This window comes from Hirundo rustica, chromosome Z (assembly GCF_015227805.2).
Source record: "Hirundo rustica isolate bHirRus1 chromosome Z, bHirRus1.pri.v3, whole genome shotgun sequence".
Lineage (NCBI taxonomy): Eukaryota > Metazoa > Chordata > Aves > Passeriformes > Hirundinidae > Hirundo > Hirundo rustica.
Genome location: NC_053488.1, coordinates 78,941,349 through 78,963,786, shown reverse-complemented (window position 1 = coordinate 78,963,786; position 22,438 = coordinate 78,941,349). Strand labels below are relative to the sequence as shown.

Below are 22,438 nucleotides of genomic sequence, written 5' to 3'. Positions count from 1 at the left end.
AATTTATATCCCCAAAGTTTCTGTGATGAAAAAGCCAATTACAGGAGCACTTCCAGTATCTCATTTATTATATTCTGCTGATATTAGTCATGGTGAGTTTTGGGCTGGAAATATGAAAAATGCAGTTTTCATATTTAAGATCTAATATTTAAGCTTTGAAAAAAAAAAAATAAAAAAGACGAGGTGATTCAGTGGTGTAACATGAACCAAGAAATGTTACAGCTTTTAGAAGCCAAACCAGTGCATTTTGTGACTTTTGCTATTGTCCGTTGGTGCTCAACTGAAATCCAGAATTTCTCTGCTTAGGAACAATCCTAGGAAGAACAACTTCTTTAGTCATTCCCCATTGTCTACAGAGAGATTATTTCCATAGTAAGGAAAAGTTAAGAATGTTGTAGGTTTTCCTGCTGTGGACCAAATCTTTGCAGCAGGATCTTCACTGGACGTTCTCTGATTTTTGAGTCTTCTCATCTCTGCCTCTGTTACCTCATGAAGCAGCTGAGTCTTGCTATTCTTATCTGAACATACATTTAGAAGGGATTAGCTGAGGCATGGGAGTCAAGACACTTTTGAAATGCATAGCATTATAATCTGAAATAATTCAGTGCTCCTGTTAGGAATAGTTTTTAATTTTATCTAGGCATAATGAAAAGTGAGGATTATCGTTACCATTCGGTATGCCTCTGATAATGATATGTAGAACTCCGGTTCCTTTGGAGAGCATTATAGCAAAGGTTTATTGAAAGACAAGCTCTTTTATCCAGTGTTTCAGAACAATGAATATTATCAGTTATTTTGTCCCAACAACTCTCAGTAAACATCTTTACCAGTAAACAAGTTGGAAAAACACCAGGTGTCAGGAAGAAGATATCTGCAAGGATTGTTTTGGGTTCCTCCTTATGATTTCCCAGGCCCGAGTGAGAGAGTTATGTACTTGGCTTTTCCCAGAGGCTTCAAGCTACTGCCTGGAGCCTAAAATCTAGATTCTGACCGCTGTCAGTTCCCACAGAGAAATACAGTGTCAAGGGGAAAAGTACTTACATGTAATCAGGTAAAACTTAGGTAGTTACTTTCACTTAAATTCCTATGTTACCTTACATTCTGTTTTACTTAGTTGATCTTAGCTGTTAGGTGTCTGTTGCCCAGTCCAAATATTTGGCTCTTGTTAAGCTGAACATGATTACTTCAAGTAATTTGCCAGTGGTTTTTTTTGCTGTTAGTTTAGTCAGAGAAACCAGTGGCTATTCAGATTTTATTAAAATGTATGAATATTTTAAATGGAAATCATTGCTAAAAGGTATTTTTGTATTTACTATCAGTAAAGGATTACAGACTGACCTGTGAACTGGGAGAGGCAGAGATGCTTTCTCAGGTCTGTGAGATCCTCAGCCTTCTTGTTGGACAACCCTCAAATTTTATAGGAACTGGAAAAAGAAACTGACTCAGTTTATCTTTGAAATTTGTGGTTATTAAAATAAAAGGGGGGGGGGAATAAACTTGGTGTTAATTTTAGCAGAATTTTGGAGCAAAACAGAAATCTTTTCTTCCTCCCAGCTGCTTACAGAATATTTACTAGTGCCAGACTGAGACTGGCTCTGGTTACTGATAGGAATCATTTCCTCATGCTAACTTAAGTGGTTGAATAGATACCCAAAAGCCTGAGGTTGTTTAGAAAAAGGTAGGTAGAGTTATGAAGCGATGACTGAATTTGAATCTATTATGAGAGAGACTCATCATTCACTCACTGGAAGTCCTGAGCAGAAATAACCCAAACACAGGGTATACAGGGTATACAGCTGGTGACTGCTGCAGCAACCTGTAAAAACTTCTGGGCTCTCATTTTCACATACAATTCTCTGGACTGAATGCTTTTAACTTCAGGCAATGCACTTTAAATCAGCCTCTCAAGCCCTTTTGAAAAGAGCATTCAGGGAGGCATTTTTCTTGTCAGGGGACTTCCAGTGCCATGGAAGGTTTTAGTGAAGTTTCAGATCCACCATCTTCATTGTGTTATGGATCTGATCATGAGGTCTGTAGGCATGGCCTGGAATTCTCTGTCTTTTCAAGCTACAGATTTGTGATCTGACTGTTGAAAGGAGTTTGAGGTCTGACTGTCCAGTGTTCAAAATCAGCCTAACAGAGGCTGCTGCAAACCTATCTGTGGCTTCCAGCCAGCCTTTTCTGTTTGTGCTGGGTCTGTCTGGGGTGGAGGTAATTGCCTTTAGTAGAAGCCCATAAATTGCTGAGGTTTTGGGTTGTGGCTGGACTGGTGTTGTCGATGTTTTCGGTCTCTGTGCCTCCCCTGCCTCCTGCCTCCACAGGGATGTGTTGTAGGTTTTTGGGGGATGATTGGTGCTGGCCAAAGGGTTTTCCATAGAATATATTGTCATGCCCAGCAATAAAACCTTGGGAAGGGGAAATTGGATTGGGGGTCTTGTCCTGCAACTGCATAAAGCTTTCATTGACTGTGATAATTATTAGGATCAGTAAGCACAAATTAATAAATAAATAGTGTTGTGGAGCTGTAACAGCCCATGCAGACTGAAGCATTTTAGAATTGGTAATTTGTATAAGCTAGTATAGAAAAAGAGTTGTACCATATTTCACTCCTGCACCGGGATTTCATCCAACATTTTACTTTTTATCCAGTGATCAGATTATGGCACCATGCAGTGGCTGCCTGTCTCCACTAGGACCACCTCCATCGTTTATTTTACCTCTCTGAACCCCCTGTTCCAGATTAGCTTCATCTTTCGTCTATTAAACTGGTGAGTCCTGTCCCCATAGCTGAGGATCACCCTGGGAATGTGGTGGCAAAACCAGTCTTTGTTTTTCTTTTCTGTGAGTGGCACCACTAAAGCTAAAACCTGTTTCTGTTCTGTTAAGTGAGGTAATGGATAACCAGCAGTGAATTTGAATGCTGCCCTACAGGCTCTAACCTTGTTTTTCCCACTGGCCACAGCAGTCGTTGACACTGATTTGTCACCTTCTCTCTGTACCTCCACAGAACCGAATTAAAATCCTCTTCAAAGTCCCACATAGCTTTGCCTGCTTGACCCCTCTCTTCTGCAGTGTGTTATAGCCACTTGTATCATCTCTCTGACCATTCAAGCCTGCCTCACTTCATCCTTTGACCGGGTCTCTTGTAATCATCTCTGTGTCTCTATTTGTGCTGCCATATGTGGGAAGTTGTTTGTGCTGTTGTCCTCTAAAGGTTCTTGCTTGGAGATGGAGTTGGACAAGATGACTTCTGGAGGTCCCTTCCAACCTCAGCCTTGATTCCACTTGGAAGAGCCATCCTCAACCCCTCACCCAGTAGTTTTCAGCATTAGCTATGTATAGTTAGAGCTGACTGTCCATTTTAGTTAAGCACCAGTCGTATCTCATCATTAATTACTGTAGCACTATAAAAAGGGAATTTTCTATATGTGAGCATCATTTGCCTAAATAAGCTGTCACATTTCTCTCTAATTTACACCCTGTTACTTTGTTGTATTTGGATTAAAAATGCCCTGGGCTGAGGAGTTTTCTTATTATTGCTATTTGGAAAATATTTCATATATTAACAGAACCATTGAGAAATTAGCAGTAAATAATTTTTGGGTGTGGTGACACTATCACTTCATAGCTATGGCCTTCCAGAGGAGTGTTGCTCCAAGTTTGTACATGGTGTCCATGTGTTCACGTGCTGGCAGATTCTGAAAAGCCAGAATGAATCTTCAACCCTAATGGAAGCTGAAGGTCTGCTCATGCACCGTCACACATCCTGCTGTAACCAAACAAACTGCTCCAGACTATATTTTGAGACTCTGACTTCATGTGTTGCCAAGAGGATTTCCAGAGTTAATAAAGGCTGATTTGCCCTTTTGCAGGGGGTGACTTCTTCTTTACTCTCTGGATATTTGAAAAATTGTTGTGGTAATGAGGACATCATAAATGTATGTGTCCTAACTTCATATTAATGTATGTGTCCTACATTAAAAATTTTTGATAGTGAAAATGGGGGGATCTCATTTAACCTGAAAAAAAAAAGAAATTATTTATCTATCTCTGAAATGCTGATTAGTCCCTGTAATATTCAAGGTGTTTGAGCAGCAGCACAGAACAACAATAGAAGCATAACAGTGCTTAGAAATTCAGGTTTGAAGGCTGTGCTGTTGATCTTCCTAACAGCCTGTAATACTGGCTGTAGACAGTACTGAAGTACAGTCTGTACTAAAGGCGGTTAGGCTGTACTACAACTGTACTTCAAAAGGATGAGGGTACTTTAAATTTGTTCACTGAGGGAGTTTATAGAGTTATAGGTGATCCGTTGTAATGTGAATATTCTCCATCCTGTGTGTATTCTGTGGAATATATATAGTAACCTGTAAATAAGGGAACAAAAGTGTTTTTTTAAATCTATTTTCATTCTTTTTATGAACTTAACAAGTAATATTAAAACAAATTCTGTCTTGGTGCTGCCTGTGACTAAATTAAATTTTTAAGGAATCCTTATTAGTAAAATCTTAGTAGTAGTGCTAGGATTTAACACGTTTCCTTAGTTGCAGGCATAATGCTTAAGGAAACTTGAATTATCCTTTGGTTCTTGTTGGAATAGTGAGTCCCTGACAACCTCTAGACCTTCACCTTTAACAGAGTGCAATCCGTGTTGCCAAGGAGGGTTCAAGGGGTTTCTGGGCATTTGTAAATAAGGCAGAGGAGCATGCTCTTTTATCTCACTTAGGCAGTTTGCAGTGGAGACATATGTAAGAATTTCAGCAAAAAACAAAACAAAACAAAACAAAACACCTTTCAGCAGCACCCTTGCGTCTGTGGAAGGACCAGTTTAAGCCCAGAGCTACAGATACATTGGATTTACAGACCCAGCAGGCACAAATTGCAATGCAAACAGACCTGCTTGTCCTACCTCATTAAAAACAAAACAAAAACAAAACCAAAAACAAACAAAAAACCACCCCCCCCAAACCACACACACACAAAAACCCCCAAACAAACAAAAAAAAGCAGTTTTGTGTGATCCAGTTTGTCCGAAAACAAACAAAACCCCCCCCAACGCCCAACTCCCAAAAACCCCAAACAAACAAAAAAAAGCAGTTTTGTGTGATCCAGTTTGTCTATTAAGCAAAAGCTGAAACTCCTCCCTGTTCACGTCTTTTAATTTTTTTGCATTGTGCGGGAGCCACCAGCAGAGAGTCTGCCACCAGAGGAAATGTGGGGGTTTAACGCAGGAGACAAAATCTTAAATGGAAACTGTGTTTCAGAAAACTGCAAATTAGTGCAGAAAGAGATCCTGTGAAAAAACTGCTGTCCTCTTTAAGGAAAAGTTAAATCTGGCTCACTCTGATCATCCCTACGATTTGTTGTGGCTGTATAAACGTTTAGTGGGAATCAGCAGAAGTTTGGTGTTTCTCCACCAATTTTTGATAAATGTAAATATTCTCAACCTCTCTTCCTTCCTCTCTCAGTGACAAATTTATTTAACAGGATTGAATATAAGTCCTTGCAAATTTCTTTCTAGTACAAATAAATATTTTTCCTTTTGTATTACTCTCTCAGTTCTGAAACTGCAGTTTCCTTGTAGACAAGAACTTTGGGTACTTACTGATATTTTCTGATGATTTTAATGTCTGAATGAATCTCTTTGTGTCCATGTGGTCACACAGACCTTCTCAGAATGAAAATCTGTCAGTGTTCAGGTGAAACCATTAGTTTAATCCCAAAAAGGAATCTGAGGGAGCATGTGTGGACAGACTGGAATGGAAAGTGGAGCTTAAGCTGGCAACAGGGAACATGAACTGTGTTCAGTGCAAGTTCAGGTGGAGAACAAGGCTCTGTCTGGAAGCGCTTTGGCTTTGTGTAACATTTGTTTCACAGCTGACCGTAATGTGCTCACTTTTGGTTGTGTTACTCAGCGCACATTGCAGGGTACGTGGTGCTCTGAAAAACTGATGAAAAATTGTCCTACAGAACCATGCTATTTTAATAAACTAACCAACTTTTACACTTCATTTGTACTGAATATTGCTGCCATGGCAGCATGGTCTCTGGAGAGAGCAAATTCAGCCTAGCAGTTAAAAAGGGAAATTTGTCAGCCCTGCCACTGCAAGTGGAGAAAGCCAGTCAGTACTTCCTTCCACCTCGGTTTTATTATTTGAAGAATGAATATGACTACCTGAAAGTGATGATTTAATATTTTAGTACTGGTCCAGTTTGCTAGAAACATTGTAGTAGCTTTGCGTGCTACCCATAACTTCAGTAAAATTACAATAGCAGGATTTGTTTATCTGTGATCGCCAAACCCTTCAGGACCTTTTCTAAAGCAGTACCAGATATGCTGTCTTACTCCTGTTTGTAGACTATTAACCATTTCAGCAGTGATCATCAGTCACTGGGTTTTCCTTAATGGTAGGGAATGAATGATTGCCAAAGGCAAGAGTGATTTGTCTTTCCTTAGCTTTACATTTCACTTCCCTGTGCTAAAGAAGTTACATAGTCACTCCAAGGTTGGCTCAGTCTTCTACATAAAATGATTGCACACAAAGCTTCACTTCAGAAAGGTGTTGCAATGTATTTGTCCAGAATGTGCCCCAGCCAAACCACCTGCAGTTATTGTTATCAGAACCCTCAGGAAATCATCAAGATTACTGAAAAAAACTGCGCTAAAATAAGAAAAGAAGAGCCTGAGAAAGAGAATACCAGGAATGCAAGACCTAGATAAAGGAGGCCCACAGAGCGATAACATGGGACCAGTCATCTTTCCTGGAGGGTTCGTGCGGGACGCATGGTCAAGGTGAGGGAACTAATCAAATGATGATGAACATGTGAACAAAGCAGTCTTAGAATCTATAACTGTAGCTTAAAGTAAACAATAAAAGGCTTCTGCTGAAATCATATTGGTTCTGTAGGTCAGAAGTCCTGAACTCCCACAGAAAGGAGTTTGAAGAGGTCATTTAAAAAGGAAAGAATGGCATTTCTTTGTTTTTAAACCTTGCCAGTTCTCAATTAATTTTTGTAGTTTTACAATTTAGTCCCCCTTCCAAAAAAACCCTCTGAATTTTGCTTTTTGGTTGTTTTGGGTTGGTTCCACACACCCTTCTGTGCTGCCGTCCCCCCCCCCCTGCTGAATTTTGTTTTGTATATTGCCGCTGATGATGCCAACTGCTGGTTGATTACAATTTCTCTGTCTTCCCTCTCCTTGATTTGTTACCTTTCTCTTCTTCTTCCCCTTATCTCCTTTTTCTCTCTTATCCTTGATGGTCTCCCTCCTCAGGGCTTCCTAGCAGTAGGAGCCACCAGCACCTCTCAGTTCTAACTCCTGTAATTCATGTTGGCTACACAAGTTCTGGGACAAAAGGCCCTTGGCACTGCATTTTTCGTGCTGACAATGATCTTTGTTAGGTGAACATGGCACTCACCCACTCTGACATTTCAAAGCTGATGACCAAACCTTTTTTGCAGTACATGCTTGTGCCTCATCCTATCATAAAGAGCAGAATCTGTTTCATAAGCCACTGGGAAAATACTTGTCCTCTACAGATGTCTGCTTCTGATAAACTCCCCTTATGAGTCTATCTTTCCAGACAGAGCAGTAGGAAGATAAAACACGTCTGCTTCATTTGATGGGGTCCTGGATCCAGGCTACACTCCACAGAGAAGTCGCTATTCCATATGTAAAACTCCAGCTAGCTGCAGTAGGTTAGTTCTACTAAATTCATTACCCCACTGTAAACAGCAAATGGAAACACTGGTTTATTATTTAGCACCTTTTCAAGGGCAATATTTCCTCGCTGCATTTTGATCGCAGATAAGTAAAAAGACAACTTTTTAAGCAATGAACCAAACTGTGGATTTCAACCTTTATGTGCCCCTTGTCTTGTGTCACTGTCATGGTGCTAACTCCAGTACAGAGGGCACGAGGGCAGAATCCTCTGCTCTCAGTTTCCTGCCCAAGCAGGTGTGACCTTTTGGCTCCTACTTTCCTCTAGTGCAGCTTGATTTATGGTCAGTCAGCACAAATTATTGAAATATTTTGCTGATTACCAAAAGGGAAGTAAAAATACTCTTGAATTTCTGCATGTTATTTGCAGGAATAAGAATTACATCCACAAATCCTGGGCTTTCAGATAACCAAGGGCATGTATGGGATGGTTGCTGATTGCACCTGATTGTGGATCTCTGGCTGGAAGCTTAATCCTGTTATTTTTTAAAGACATTTTAATACCACATTAAAGGTTTTCTAAGTGTCATGCAACAATATAAGGGTGTTTAAAACCTGCACAAGGATGCTGTGCTGTTGCCAACAGCATTTTCCTGGCCAGAACATTTTTCTTTCTTCCTCAGTGTTTTACATTTTATAGCTTGGTTCACTTTTTAAGGGCTCCTGGCAGATCCTTAAATCTCTGGGCTCCATCCAGAAGAAGCAGCCAAAGTAAAGCTATGCCAAACCACAGCTACTGTGCTGTTGATTTCTTCACTTTTATTACAGACACAAATTACAGTATTTAGCAAGCAGTCATTCCCTTACATTTTCAGCAGTGGCTGAGTTTCTCAGTGTCTTATTATTAAATAAAAATAATAATCTTAGTCATAGAAAGTCATGAAAAGCCTAAAGCAGGGTCTTGGAACTTAGTATTACACATAATGTAGATGTGATCTGAACCAGAATATACTCTGTGGATTTGGATTTTCTGCTTTTCTAAGGGAAGAGAGAACTTGGATGATTTTTTTTTTTTTTTCTCTGATCTTCCTTTAAAAGCTTGTATTTGGGAAGAATCAGTAGCCCAATTTCCTTCCAGTACTCTAAGATCTCACCACAAACTGTGTGTATAAAGATATGGATATACATACACACAAATATTTATATTAATGCCAGATATTAAAATACTCAAGGCTGATTTATAGGATGTCTTCAGACTATGGAAAAAACCATGGGAATATTCTTGATTTCCCATAACGTCATGGTTCTTATTCAGCCTTCTCTGAGGGTAGGGGTGGAGGGTGGGGGAAGCAGCTGGCTGAGAGATAGCAGCAGCTTTTTCGTACATGCTACTGAGAATAAATTAGGATTTTCTTTACATGGAGACACAGTGCTTAAAAAAAAGATAAACCCATGCATTTTGTTTCTCCTCAAGTTCTCTGCCTGAAAATAGTTTGACTAAGCCCTTGGGGTGTAGATGTGGTATTTCTTTTCAATCTCCTCTTGTGCTTTTTCTTCTTGCTTGAGGGTTCATTGAAATACACATAAATTGGAGTAAGAGTTTGGTCAGGCTCTGCTTGCAAGAACAGAGCAGAGTCTTTCACAGACTCTCTGTGCCCTTTACTTTCTATTAGAAGCTAGCTAGATTTAACAAACCCACACCCAGTGTTTTAAATATTTCATTTCTTACTTGTTTCATCTCTTACTTTAATATATTACAGTCAAAATAGAAGTTTTTTTAGTCTGATGAGTTTTCCTGGTTCTGAAACAGAGAAGTCAAATCTCTTATATTCCTAAAAGCAGAGAGAAATTCTTTCAGGGTAATAAAGCTGGTTCTTTAAGTGAAAAGAGGGACTGAGTGCACCAACATATTTTCCTGTCATTTGTTGATCTTTTCTAATGAGCAAAAATCCATATTGGCAGCCTTGTGTGTCAGCCCTAAGCCTGTGTAATTTCAATCTTGCTTAAACTCTGTTTTCCTTGTAAGAATTACCATTTCTCATCACTCTGGAAAGAGACAGAATCTTTCAGTGCATTCTGACTCTCCCAAGCAGATTTTGAAACAGGAAAGCAGAGGTTTTTGTGTGTGTGTGTGTGTGTGTGTGTAATTTAACTTTTCAGCATACAAATATTTGCCAGAATATTTGCTTTCTGTGTTTGCAGAGGCTGCTTCTTCATGTGTGATAAGGCAGCCTCTGAGCCCAGCTCATTCCTACCCAACACCTCTGTAAGATATTAACTCAGCAAGAATGAATGAAGAGGTCTAATTTTTTCCTAGGAAATGTTTCCTCCTAGGTGGAGGCTTATGTGAAAGAGATTTCTACAGAGAGGAGAAGAGAGAGAGGAAAAGAAAAAAAAAAAAGAAAAAAAAAAAAAAAAATCATGCATGCAATGAAAAATCCAGTGTCTTGCTTTTTTCCCAGAGGGTGGGAAAGAGACTTAGCCTTACAAACATTTGCAAATCTCTGTTTTCTCATTAGCTTTGTACATTGACCTCCCTAATTTTTAGATGCAGGCCTTCTGTGTACTTCTTGTATTGGAGGAGAGAGCAGTTGGGTGAAGAGGGGAAGAGAAATTACCCAGCAAAAGAGAGTTTTAGCACAGGGAAACAAAGCTTAAGCTTGAGATGCAGGAGTTGAAGGAAGAAGAGAGTACAAAAACTGTGTATATTTGAAAGGAAAAGATTAAATGCACTGAATTCCACTGAGGAAAAAGCACTGCAAATTCAAACAAACAAACAAACAAACAAACAAGAGAAGGACTAAGAAATGCTAAGGTCACAGTATGAATTACTTATCTCTTTCTGATTTCAAGGAAGAAGTGATTTACACTATGTTGATCTACATGCTTTCAAAGAGGCCTTTAAACCTGAAATTCTTTTGCAGGTTTTTGCCTATTAAATGAAGAGTAGGGAAGGTGCTGATGGGAATGGCGGCAGGGACTACTCCAGTTGCCTCTGAGCTAATTTGACAGGCGTATTGGAACAGGAATCATGAGTCCACAGGTCATTCACTAGCTCCAGTGCCAGCTAGTCCTGAGTATTTTATGGTTGACAGCACTTTTGTTGGTTTTAAGTCCTTTCTCCTTACCAGATGCTGGTCTGTCAAAATCAGGGAAGATAAAGTTGTACTTGCTTAGCACACTTAAAAATAAAACTACAAACCTTTTTTTTACTTTATACCTAGGATTTTCCTCTCCTTTTTAAATATCCTCCTTTTTAAAGAGGAAAGAACAGAGTGACACAGATGAAGATTACAGTTTGATTTAAGGTCTTCTCAAAAGTAGGTATGACATGCAGTTCACTTATTTTAACTTTTTTTTTTTTTAAATTAAATAGCCATCTCAGAGAAAGCTGTTGCTGCTTGCTGATGAGTAGCTTTTGCAATTCTTGGCAATGGGTAGGAAATTGTTAAGTTTGCTATACTTGCTTTAGCCCTGAAGAAAGACTATGGTATGTAAAAATTTCTAAATTACAAATTAAAAATAACATGAAAATTGAAAAACTACTATTAGGAAAACCCACAGCAGTAACCACTCACTGTTTTGTGTGGTTTGTTTGAGTTTGTTTTGTTAAGTGACCTGGCTAAGTGAGTTTTTCTGGTAAAAGTGCCATAGTTCCTCTCAGCATTCATCGTGTCCTGTGTGTTTAAAAACATAATTCTCTGCTGTTGGATATTATGCTGTCTTGAAAGTACAGGTGAGCACCAGGGAGTCTCTCTGTTTGCTGGAATGCATCTTCTGTGGCCTCAGTTAAAAAAAACCAAAAAAACAAACAAAAAACCACACCTAAATAACTTCACATTTCTCTTAATTCTGTATCTGGAAGCTGACATGCAGCTCTTTGTGTGGCATGTACATGGCATGAGAGATCCTCTTGCTTGCTGCTGGATAAACAGGAGGGTATCACAGGTTGTGAGGCTTCGGGGGTGAGTTATAGACTGGTAAAAAAAAAAAAAAAGCAACAAAACTCAAAACATTGTGAAGAGGCTGAGAGAAAGCAGAGAGAACCAGTGTTAATTTGCCCCTGGACTGTCCAGCATGGCTTGTTCTGTTGGGGTGGTGTGGCATTCACAGTTCTGGTGTTATATTTTGGGTGTGAGGTGACTGCAAAGCACCCAAGTGGTGGAAGGGCTTTATTTGTTTATTTTCCCTTTCATTGTTCTCCTTCTTGGTAGGAAGGAAAATAACCCATCTCTGCAGACAGTGCTGTCAGAGATACACTTACTCTAGGACAGAGACCACTGCATATGCCTTCGGCCTTTTTATAGCACTCTTTCTGGCCGCGCAGTTTTCTTAATGGAGTCACGTGTCTGATCCTTTTAGCTGAGAGAGGCATTTCAGCATTAATGGCTAAGAAGGAGTTAGGGCTCTGTGTGTGCAAGACAGGACCTCAGGAATACTGTGGGATGCAGCTATAAATGTCCAATGCCCAGTTGCGGCTTTGCTGAAAGGATGAGAAGTCTGTAAGGATGGAAAAGAAAAACAAAATTTTAAAGTGTTTAATGAAATATAACAAGAATGCAGCTAACTTGTGCTTCTTTTGCCATATGGATTCTTATTTGATTTGTTTACATTTTAATGCAAATACAAAATAAATATGGAAAAAATAGGATGGAAATGCTCAGCTCTATCAGTTCTGTCCTTCTATGATCACTTTTTAACCATTGAGCTGTTAACACATATGTGAGCTAGAAGAGGTAGCAAAAAGTTATAGAGCAGTCAGCTCTTTCAAAATCCTGACTTATTTAGAAGAGTGATGCATTTCATGATGAATTAGTTTTTTTCCAGTTGAATACCTGTCCTGGTTTGGGACAAATTTGGGAGAAAACCCCTGTATAGGATCCCTCTAAGGAAGCAAACCCAAGTGGCCCCTCCCTCCAACCGGTCCGGAAAAAAAAAAAAAAATAACTCTTTGGAGAAAAGTGGAAAAAACTATTTTACTAAAAAAAACGAAGTGCATACAAGTATAAAGAATGATTAATATGAAACAATAAACCCTCTCCTTCTGAAGTGAGATGGCAAATTGAGAAAGTCCTTGCCGTGGGTGTAGCTCGGCTCTCTCTCAGTCTCTCCTCAGTCCCAGTCTCTCCGGCGCTGCTGGAAAATGCCGAGGTCCCGGCCCCGGTGGGCCGCAGGTGCAGCCCCCAAGTGCTCCCCTGGGTTTTCAGTCCAGAGCAGGTTTAAACAGTTCCAAGAAAAAGAAAAAAAAAAAAAAAAAAAACAGTCCAGGGAATGTCTCTGCCCTAGCTAGGTGAAACTAACTAAAAGCAAAAAAAAAAAAAAAATCTCTGTCCTGCAGTCTCTCCAAGCCTCCGCTGAACACCCCGTCCGCAGAAGAATGTGGAGGAGTCAGGCAGTTTTCTCAAAACAAACTCCGCGCTTCTCCTTGCTCTTAGAACCAGTCTTAAAGGCACAGGACTCAATGTACAGCACAAACAGAGCAGACGATTGGGGATACAAACGTCATAAAGTTACCCTAGGACAATACCCCTGTGGGAATAAGTTTGGATGATGCACAGTTCACATGCAAAATTAGACATTGCAGAGATTTCATGGGTACGTTTCCCCAAGTTTTTAAAGTACTTAATTTACAAAGAAGCATGGAACAATTAAAAAAAAAAAAAAAAAAAAGTTATCAGGGAAACATCTGTTTGCTTTGGAACTGCAATCCAAAGGTGCACAGGGAGCTAGAGCACAAGAATTGTCATTCTGGGTTTGGAGGAAAGGAAGGAAAATATATCCAGGGTGAAGCCTGCTTCTTGATTTTGCTTTGCACACATTGGCTTTCAGATGTTGATGTTTGTGACTGTGGTTTGGAGAGGAAAGGATTTGTACACAGGATTTGTATTTTTGTTCTTTTTACACTTCCCTATATGAAAGAAAATTACTTTCACACAGTCTACTAAGATACAGGAGAGAAAAGGAATATGTTTCTGGGTGTGGAAAATGCTTCTCTTTTAGGCACACTAAGCTTTGAAATTTTCTTGTGAAGTTTTCATTCTAAATGTGACAAAAAACGTGAAAGTAAATATAGTATATTTAAAAGGCAGAAGTCACAGTTAGTGATAACTCTGCAACATTTAAAATGTGATATTGAAACTGAAAGTTGAAGACCAGAGACAAAAATCATAGGGATGGATAATTTGAAGTACTGGATATACTGAAGTATTACAGTATATCTGAAGTATTTGAATATATCATCTAATAATTGTGTTTTAAAGGTTCCTGAAGTTATTCTCCCAGAAGAAAATGGGAGAAAAGGTAGGAGAAGATGGGTTTGCATTTTATACAGTGAACAGTTATATATGACAGAACTAAAACACTTTACTTGGCCCTTTAATCTCAAGAAAACAATATTGGGGGCATGAGGGGTATCTTCAAAGTTATAGAATACTAAATGAATTGTTAGTGTGTGTGCAGTGTTACTGTGAATGCCGATGGTCATAAAAGCCTCACAAATGCATTGTACTCAGTTTTGTTAAATAATTAAACACATGTTGTGGGGCTGAACCATTAAAAAGCTCTGTGTGAGTGCTTGGAATTAATTTGGCGGGAGAATCAGCTCTTGAAAGCTCTTGTCCACAGGGGTTTCTCAGGCAGCTTGGCTATGTTTAGACAACAAGATCTCCCTCCTGTATCGTCAGGAGGGCTAAACAAATAAACTGTTGATTTTACTGCCATGAGCTTAGAGAAGCTGCTTATTAGGGCTAGGAATAATAAAATGGGCTGTGAGTACCTGGTGTGTTCTTTTGCATCACACAACTGAGTACCCTTCTGCTTCTGCAGAATTGAATTTTGGTAAAGCAAAACATTCATAGAGAGATGCTGAAAAGCTTAAAGTCATCTCTGCCTTTTGCCTAAGCTGTGGTTCAAAAAACCATGCTGCTCATACATGCTGATGCTATTCTGGAACTGCATTGTAATTCCAATACATACCAAGCCTGGGTGTAACGAAACGGCATGCCAGCTCTTCTTGCGTTAAAGCTTTAATAGAGATAGGTTGGCCAGCTGAGCCAGAGATCTGCCCCCACAGCCTTATGCTTAAGTCACTTTGAGCTTGCCAGGGTAATGCATCTCGTGGAAGCCTGTTTTCCATCTGCTGGTCTAATGATACATTAAGCTATAACAAAACATTAATTCCCAGAGCCTTGAAATATTGACCCTTGTGTCTGTGGCATCATGACTGACTGGATGAATTTCGGAGCAGTGAGCAGCTACATATGTGGACGGTTATACATGACTGAATGATGAGCTAAATACTCTTTTCTTGAAATTTCTGTCCTGTTGTAGTGCTGTGGCAACTAACCTGTCCCAGCTCAGTTGCCAAAGGGAAACTTTTTCATTTGTGGGGACGAAATTTGGCCCACAATCCTGGCAAGTGCCACAGGTGGTCCATGCAGCATTGGAATGCTTTCATTGCTAACACCTGACATGACACTGATGAGAAAACTAAAACAGAGAGGGAAAAGATCGGTTCAGATGTATGATCCAAATTGTGGTAATGATGTTCACACATGGAGCAAGGCTCAGAGAATTGCAGTTGCAATTTTTTCACCACAGGCAGCGTCAGGAGCAGCCTTGACACAATTGGATCACGTGGGTTGTTGGTTGAGCAAACATGCCCGAGCTGTCTCTCCTGCACTGAGTGACACGTTGTTAGACATTGATAGTGTAAGACAAGCAAGTCTCCAAAACAGGGCAGCGATTGATGATCTTTTGCCGACCCACAGGCATGGGTGTAAGAAATTTGAAAGAATGTGCTTCCAGATCATTCCAAATCCATTCATGAGAACATCAGGCAATTGCAGAAGAATGTGAACAAACTTGAAGAGGTAACTGGGTCATAGATGGATGGTTTGTTCAATTTGTTTAACCATTCACCATTGTGAAAGGAAATTTTGAAGATAGTTATATATATTTTAGTAGGGCTTGTAATCCTTCTCATGATTTTGCCGTGTTTGTTTCCATGTGTACAGCAAACCATGGACAGAATGGCCAAGGAGGTGTTCTTGGTTCAAACAGGAGGGGGAGATGTTGGAGTCCAGGGCATTCCTTTGGTTGCCCTGGAGGGTCAGGGACCTGGGCAGGGGGGTCTGGGACCCCAGCCCAGAGCTCAGAGAGACACTGGATTTGATTTCAGTCCATGGGAGAGGCTTCTTGCACTGCAGGAAGCATTGCAGGCCACAAGAGTGTGAAAAATAGTAGTTTAGTATATCACAGGGTGAAAAAACAGTGAGTTTGGGATTTTTGGCATTGAAGTGAATGGGGCAAGATGAAGAATTTGGGGCGTTGTCTCCTTCTTCTTCCTTCTTGTTCCCTCACTCCATTTCTGCAGTGACATTGGCACAAAGTAGTCAGTGAGGATTGGGTCAGAGTAAAGATGACCTTTTTAGTAATAGTGATAGACATTGGTAATAAATAGTAAATAAAGAATACGTAGCAATTAGTATAAAAGATAAGGACAGCCCAGAGACAGGGGGAGTCACCAGACGTCCGAGCCACGGCAAACATCCTTTGGACACTGAGAAAATTGTAAGATAAGAACTAATAAATGAAGTATGTAACCTTGAAGACTCCGTCTTTTCCTGCGTTTGGCACAGAGCTTTGCAGAGGGCCAGGACTCTAAAACCACCTGAGAGCCGGGGAATTTAAACTCCTGAAAAGGAGCCCCTGACAACTTGCGTCCCTGGGATGGGTAGAGACAACTGCCGTCCCTGAGTGGACAGAAACACATAACTTCAATTTTCACATCTTGTATCCTCACCTGAACTGTTGGAAAGGCTTCTCAGCCTGCCTCAGAACTGGTATGAGGCACTTCTGGCTGACTTGGGTTTTCAGATGCTGGAAGCAAAATTAGCCACCCAATATTAGACACAAAATAGCTGAATATCAAATGAAGAATCAGGGAGAAATAATAATTTTTTCAGCTGGCACAAAGGAGCTGAGTTTAATTGCTGTAAAATTTGTTTCTTAGAACTATTAGCCTTTCTAATTAACGATTTTGTAAATCGGGTTTCCAGCCTGTTCTGCAGACATGCAGAATATTTAATCTTGCCAAGAACCTACTGAGATGGACCTTTTTTAAAGCAGTAGGATGATGATGGCCAATGTAACAGCAAGGAAAACTTGACCCTACTGAATACAGCAGCAAACTTGTCCTAAAAATCAGTGGATTCCTGTCATCTTAGGTGCTGGGTCAGAGCCCCTGAAAGTTGCTGGAAGTAGGTGGGAGACTCCTGGTGGAATCTGTGCTGAGGAAGTCAGCAGGACAGGATGGGTTCCTTCTCTTCTTTCCTCTGCTTATGTTGCATCATATGATTTGCAGCTGGCTAAACTCCCTCATGATGAGCTTGCCTCGCTGTCTGCTGCTGGGCTTTGTTCCTGTCTCAAACTTTATAAAACTTTACAACATTTTCTCTCAGAGTAGAGTTTTACAAAACTGCTGTCTTTGTCATGAGTCATGAGTCTGATGCTACTCTTGGGTCAGTCCAACAGAACGTGACGGACCAAGCTTCTGGGCCCAATTAGGTGCCAAATAAATTTTGGAAGAAAGCAGGTCCATTGTTCTGTATCCCATTTTCTTATATCATGCCTAGGGTTGCAATTACTTAAAAATTAAAACCTAAAATTAAAAATAGAGCTCTTTTTGTTAACTTCAGCCCTTGAAGAAAATTAGTATATACTTACATATGCAATCAGGTCAAATGTTCCAAACAATACATAGATTCTTTTTTTTTTCCCCCCAAGGGAATAAAATAAAGCAAAATACATTATAAATTTGTTCTTGGCAGAAGGATAGAAGCATTGCATTACAGGAGACACAGGTTTAAGAACAAAATACTGGTAGATACTGTAAAAATACTAAATTTAGTAGTATTACACTACTAATGGTAATATTGTGTGTACCGTACCCAGACTCTACCCACAGCTAACGTACAGTTTACTCTCAATAGACCCTAAACTCCACTAAACTTCTTGTACTCCTGTACCTTTCTTGTCCTCCCAAAATAGGAGGAAATAAACTCTTTGAAAATATATAATTCTCAATAAGATGACCACTAAGATGCAATTCTTACCAATGGTGGAATAAATCCTATTATTCCATATCAGATATAAAAGGAAAGTATGTGATCAGTTATAGCCCAGGTTAACTGCTTTGTCTGCTTTTTAAGCACGTAGACAGGCATGCAAACCCCAAACGATTTATGGTATCATAAAACCCAGCGTGAAGTGATTCCAGTAAAGTCTTATAAAATTGAAATTAATTAGAAACTTGGTGCAACAGTCACATCTCTAGCTCTCCAGATTACCCCAAGTTTTCCAGAAAAGCCTACCTCTAAAAAAAGAAAAAAATTGCATTTACATAGGCATCACTTTAATGTGACCAAAAGTCATAGTTTTGCATCACGTTTTTCTTCACAATTTAACTGTAATTGTTTCTAAGAAGTACTGAAAGTGAAGCTTGAACTCAGTTTGGCTTGAGAAAACTCTTTCTTGCTCTGCTACTCCTTTAGCTGAAACACAATGTGAATTTCCACCAAGTGATTTATAAGGCAGTGGAGGTGATTGTGCTCTAAAGAGAGGTCCAGGGGGTCAGTGAGAAAATTGCCTTGACTATGGTGAAGTCCCACATGCAGGTCATTGCACTCAGCAGCCCAATAAGCAATGGGATAATCAGTAGGGACATCTTGGACAATGTGTGCTGATCCTCAGACTCCTGAAATGAGATTGTGCTAGTTGATGAGCAAATGTTAAATTTTATGGGAGGGACCCAACCTTTTACCCCTGTAAATGTTTCTCTGTGGTTACATGGCCAAGGAGCTCTGTGATAATAGTGAATGGCTGAGGTGCCCTCTCAGTCTTACTCAGAATAGAGAAGGGTGGGGGGTTTTTTTGGTTTTTTTTCCCCCCCCTTGGTGTTTTTTTTTTTTTTTTCCCCCCCACCACAGCATTGTCTAAAAAAGCCCCACAATCCCACAATACAGAGAATAATAAGTTTCATGGATTTGAGATTTATCCTCTGGAGTAATTAACAGCTTACTGGACTGAGGATTTCATCCTCTGTTCTTTGTGGAAAAATAATAAAATTGGAATAGTTGCCATTCCTTTTTATTTAATGGAGTGGTGAGGCTTCTTTTTAGTTAGCAGAATCAGGAAATTAACAATCTTGTTAATGTGTTCTGCTCTAAGATGTTGGTTGTCATTGTAATGCTGCTTTGCCAAGGACAAAGGAATGGAAAATAACTTTGGATAATGTAGTCTATAAATTACTTCTACCTGAAAAATCAGGTGTATTCCTGTGCTGAGCAGATCGTAGAAAAATGGATGTTAATTAACTGACTGGTAGACATTTGTTTCAAAGAAAAAAAATCAGGAGTAGGAAAAAAATGTTATTAAGAGAGAACAAAGATATCATCTACTTTTAATTATTCAACAGTATTTTGTAGGGATGAATCATTGCTGGCACTGCTAAAGCAGAGACAAACTATTTAGTCTAGCACTTTGTTAAAAAAAAAAAAAAAAAAACAAAACAAAAAAAAAAAAAAACCAAAAAAAAAAAAACAAAAAAAAAAAAACAAACAAACAAACAAAAAAAAAAACACTATAAATGTTCCAGACAGATCTTGGGTGCTTTTTCTTTGATTCATGCAGGTCTTTCCTGAGTTTTCTTTTGTGAAAATACACAGAACCACAGGATTAAATAGGTTGGAAAAGAGCTCTGAGTCCAACCTGTCAACCAGAGCAGAGCACTCAGTGCCACATCCAGTCATTCCTTAAACCACTCCAGGGACAGTGACTCCACCACCTCCTTGGGCAGCACATTCCAATGACCAATCACCCCTTGTGTGTAAAAATTCCACCTCATCTCCCTCCTAAACCTCCCCTGGTGCAATTTGGACTAAGCTGTGGAAGCGGAGTGAGCAGATTTTTTTTTTTTTTTTAACCTGTTTTCTTTTTTATTTTTTAAATAATGAATTAATCTGGTTCTACTTGTAACATGAAACTGCTGAATTTTGAGGACGAAATTTCCTTGTCTAACTGTTGTAGCTTCATGTAGAGAAACACATTGGCTTCAACAGAACACACTGACTCTGACAAACTCTTTTATTTCCATTCAGTTTTACTGATTTTTTAGTGTTAACTGTTCTATGGGAGATGTGGAAACATATCATGCCTTTCGGTCAGTCTCTGCAAGACTGGGGATCGCTAAAATGTGGGGAAATAGTGAAAGCCATGAAATAAATCTGTGGTTCATGAAACTTGCCAAGGGACCTTGATAAACTGCTGCTCAAATGTTATAGAAATAATTTAATGTTGTAAGAAATAATTTTAAAAGGTAGAAGCCCTGCTTTTCTTCCTGGTATAAAGCAGCAGTGGAGTTGGCCACTGGAATTTTACAGTAAAGTTCTGCTAGATAGAGATGACCAATACTTGGCTTTTTTATTATTCTGGCACATTTATATTAGGCTGCCTACACTTTACAGCAAGTGTTGTAAGACCACTAAGCAAGTCTTAAAACATTAACACATAAAATTTGCATCTCTGTATTAAAATACACAGGGAAAAAACAAAACAAAACAAAACAAAACAAAACACACTAGCAAAAGAAAACTCATTTTCTTTCTGGCTTGATGATTACAGTCATGATGAACAGGCAAATTTTTGCAGAAGGTTAACCAAAGGATACAGGCAACAGGCATAAAGCTTTTATAGACTGTGATATTTATTAAGATGTGACACTAAACACAATGAAGCAATACTGTTGTGAAACTGTTACAACCCAGGCAGTCTGAAGCTTTTTAGAACTGGTATTTTATAAAAAGCTAGTGTTGAAAGAAATTTGCCATATTTCCCTCCTGCAATGGGATTTCATCCAACATTTTACCTTTTATACAGCAATCAGGTTATGGCACCATACCGTGGCTGCCAACCTCCACTGGGACCATCTCCATCATTTCTTTTGCTTCTCTCTGAAGCCCCTGTTCCAGATTAGCTTCATCTAATTAAACTAAACTTTCACCTATTAAACTGTTGAGTTAAACAGCTCAGGTTCACCCTGGTCACTTCCGGGGATAAAGTCAGGAGATTGATGCTGCTGCAGAACTGCAGTTGTTCAGGGCTTTCTGCATTTCATCCTTTCAGTAGATCTGGGATTCCTACAGGTTGATATGCAATTCAGAGAGATTTAAAGCTGCACACTCAGAATGATGGCTGCTGCATTGGGGTGCTCAGTGTGAGCTGCTGACCCATAGCCTGATGTTCCTTTACTGGTGTTTAACCCTTCCATTAGGCCACCATCAGTGACACGATGGAAGAAGAAACTGAAGCCACTCTCTCTCCCCCCGCTTTGGAGCCTGTGCTCCATTTTAGCCTCAGCAAGCTTGAGAGAGAGAGCCCATGCCAGAAGGAATCTTCCTTCTCAGGGCCTTAAAGCTACCCAGAGGCTGCAAACCTTTGTCTTTAGAGAGAGCAGGCATCTGTGGATGGCAAAAAGAAAGAGTCTGCTCTTTGCTCCAGGGGGGAATCATGGCTTTATTTAGACTCTGCCCCTGCAGAGTCCGGAGCTCAGTTCAGTCCCCTTCCCCATCCCAGTGCAAGAGAGGAATCCCCACGCAGTCCCAGGGGCTTTTACTCAGGGGGAAGGGGCTAGAGGCAGGGACAAGCCGCTACTCAGTCAGGGACAAGGTGGGAGAGGAACAGAGTTGGGTTACATTCCAGTGTGGCAGGATGGGTAGGATGGAGGAGCAGGGACACACTGCATGATACATTTTCCAAGGGAGCAGGGGATACAGAAGAAACCATTACAAAACCCAATATAAAAATGAAATACTATATAAACCAAATTAATGCACTGCAACACGAAACAATTCAAGTAGACTTTTTGTTTGTTTGTTTGTTTCCAGTCATCAAATTTCAGCTGTTGTCCCAGGTCACATTGTAATCAGTGCTTTACCTCAAAGAGAGAGAGCATGAGAAGCATGAGGCAGGGTCAGAGCTACAATAGTCTTGAATCCTTTCTTAGCCATGTGGTTCTCCCTACCTCTCTGTCAGCTAGGTGCTTTACAAGCCTCACTGGGCTGAGCACTGGGGAGATTAGTTTTCTCCAAACTAGCTTATGGATTAGGTAATTGATTTTCCAAAGGCTTAAAAAATAAAAATTGTAAATCTGACACAAGGTCGGTGTTGGTTCTTTGCTTATCTTCTCTAGGCTGTTTATGAGAACCATCAAATGCATTTATCTCTAAAACACTTGGGAATAAAACCATGTAGCATTTCATGGCTGTAGCTGGAATCTAAAGGCCTTGTTTAAGCCCTTGGTATCCTTACATGAGGACAGGTTTACACCTTCATCTTCTGGGCTGTTTGAATCCCCAGTTTAGTGTTTAAGGTCTCTGTAAAACAGAATAAAATACCTTCTATGGATGCCACTGGAGACCTTATGAACTTTATGTTACAGAGATCCTCAGGCTGCTCCTTCCTAAGGCGAACTGTGCCATGTCATGTCTGAGGGGGCTGGTGAAGCAGAGGGAGGAGTTATTAATTCAATGACAATGGGAGTATCAATAACACACAGAATAAGGTTTGTTTTCTAGGACCAGACCCCGAAGACGATCAGAAGCTGGAATTGAATCCCACCTCTCTTTTCCCCTCCTAGCAAATTGTAGATCCACTTTTTCACCGCTACTGAAGCTGTAGTTCTCTGACTTAGCACATGCACCTGTGCCAAGACAGGCAGGA

At 39.9% G+C, this 22,438-nt stretch overlaps 1 protein-coding gene and 1 long non-coding RNA gene across 7 annotated transcripts in view; both read left to right on the top strand.

The window, feature by feature from the left end:
• The window catches only part of MARCHF3 (membrane associated ring-CH-type finger 3), a 67,280-nt gene that overhangs the window by 5,832 nt on the left and 39,010 nt on the right, over positions 1-22,438 (top strand). The window lies entirely within an intron of this gene.
• Positions 972-3,411, top strand: LOC120765064 (uncharacterized). Its single transcript, XR_005704364.2, has 3 exons — positions 972-1,051; positions 2,650-2,768; positions 3,215-3,411. It is a non-coding gene; the product is annotated as an uncharacterized LOC120765064 (long non-coding RNA).